Source organism: Hippopotamus amphibius, chromosome 5 (genome assembly GCF_030028045.1).
Source record: "Hippopotamus amphibius kiboko isolate mHipAmp2 chromosome 5, mHipAmp2.hap2, whole genome shotgun sequence".
NCBI classification, from domain to species: domain Eukaryota; kingdom Metazoa; phylum Chordata; class Mammalia; order Artiodactyla; family Hippopotamidae; genus Hippopotamus; species Hippopotamus amphibius.
The window spans coordinates 38,461,505-38,463,644 of record NC_080190.1 but is presented as its reverse complement, the minus strand read 5'-3'; the positions used below and the strand labels follow the sequence as shown (position 1 = coordinate 38,463,644).

Sequence of the window (2,140 nt, the reverse complement as noted above, 5' to 3'; positions counted from 1 at the left end):
CAACTTTGAAAGACAGCTCTTTCTCCTTGAATCAAAAGCAAATTTCTTCTCCCTTAGCCTTTCAGTCCCAGAGTCCCAGGACACAACTGGGGTCCCCCAGCTTATTCCTACATGAGGCCAAGTTTGCTGTTGACTGGGCCTTATTCTCTCAGACCAAGGGCAGTATCTTTGTCCCTTTGTGTAAATCTTGAGGTTCTAGTGTCTAGTTTTTTTCCATCATTTTTCTCAGCCGTTTCAAAGATTTTTCATATATGTGGGACACTTTATGAATAGCAATGCCATGACTTAAGCAGACAGCATTTATCCAATTTATTTAAAAAATCATTACAGTGCATTTATTGAATACCTAGTATATTCCATACCATGCTAGTCAATGTCCACTCTCACAAGTGGCTCACAGCCTAAGCAGTAGTGGTAGGGATGTGTGTAAATGAAATTACAAAAAATTATGTATAATGTACAGTTTGGGAACCAAACAGGGGACTAGGGATAAGGAAAGTCTTCAGCTGAATCTCAAAAGATCAGAAGATACCTGCTTCCTTTTCTGACCATGATGGGGTAACAGATATAAGATTTATCATCTTGTTATAAGAAAATATAAAATATAAAAATGATGTGAATCAACTGTTTAAAATCATGGGAACTGTGTTGTATGAAAGGAGAGAAGGTTAGCACTCCCCTTGACAAGGATGGAAGGGGTCCTTGGGCCTGACAACATGCTTTCCTCCAGCTGGGCCTCTGCCTGGTGGCTTTGCGGGGAGCTGCTTCTGGGTATGATCTGTCCAAACACCTTGTTTCAAAGGGAGTGGGTGTGAGCTGCAAACGAGGCATCCCCACAGCTGATCAAGAACTTTTTCTTGTTTTTAAACCATTATGTCTTTGTTTCACATTGGAATAAAGTGAGTTTTTGAAACCTGCTGGGGGAAAAAAAGAAAAAAACATGGGAATAGATCCTTGAGAATAGGGAAATGCATGACGTGAGCTTCCTGTTCACCTCAGCTTTTTGCTTGGGAGCACTTTCCAAACCTCTGCACAAGGAGTGAGAATCCACATGGAGATCTGTATTCTCACTGGGAGGAATAAACAGGGATCAGAGTTTGGTGCCCTTGGATGACTGGAATTGGCTAGGTGGGGTACCTGAGAAGAGGAAACTGCTTAGAAAAGGACTTCCAGAAATCTGCACAGGGGTTCTCTTCAGTCTTGGGACAGATTTTAACCTGTGCATGTGCAAGGTAAGACTCTATGCTACCTGGCAGAAAACAGCAGCTAAGGGCTGTGAGCCAACTGTGGAGTCCAAGGGTTCCATGGTGCTGGGAGGTATTGGAGTTCTGAAAAGCGAGAGTGGGAGGCCTTGCCAAACACTGCAGACATATAGCTAAGAACCCAGAAAGATCATACCTCAAGAATAGGGTTACTCTTGCCATAGACAAAGGGCTGCTCAAATTAAAAGGTAGAGAATAATAAACTGGATTAAAAGCAAGATCCCATTATACACTTATAACAGACACATGTTAAGTATAAAGGCACAGAGATTAAAAGGAACAGATTGGAAACAATATTCACTACAAAGAGAAAGAATGAAAACTAGCATGTGTATGTTAATATCAGACCCAGAAAAACGGTATGAGTAAAGATGAAGAGGGACATTTTATAACTCCTATGATGGGCAGTTCATTTAGAAGACATCGCAGTCCTAAATGTGTAACAGAGTTTCAAAATACAGAAAGTAAAAAACTGAAAGAACTTAAGGGAAAAACAGACATGCACAATTACAGTAGGAGAATTTAACAGCAAAAAAAAATCTGTAAAGATGTAGAAGATTTGAACAACACTGTCAGCCCACTTAACCTAGTTGATATTTACAGAAACTATACTTAACAGCTGTAAAGTACACATTCTTTTCAAATATGTGTGGAGCATTCATCAAGGTAGACTATATAGTAAGTAATTTAAAAATGTCAATACATTTCAAAGGATTGAAATCATACAGACAATGTTCTCTGACCGCAGGTTAGACACCAATAGTTGAAAGATGTCTAGAAAATCCTCGAATATTAGAAATTAAGCAGAATTTTTCTAACTAATAGGAAAAAAGGAAATCAATGGGAATTTTGAAAATAAAAACTAACATCAAAATTTT

The 2,140-nt window shown here is 39.0% G+C and overlaps 1 non-coding gene across 1 annotated transcript; it reads left to right on the top strand.

Moving 5' to 3' along the window:
* The first annotated feature begins 645 nt into the window (after nucleotides 1-645).
* LOC130854722 (U6atac minor spliceosomal RNA) lies at nucleotides 646-769 on the top strand. The gene has a single exon (XR_009054158.1). It is a non-coding gene; the product is annotated as a U6atac minor spliceosomal RNA (small nuclear RNA).
* The last annotated feature ends 1,371 nt before the right edge of the window (nucleotides 770-2,140 follow it).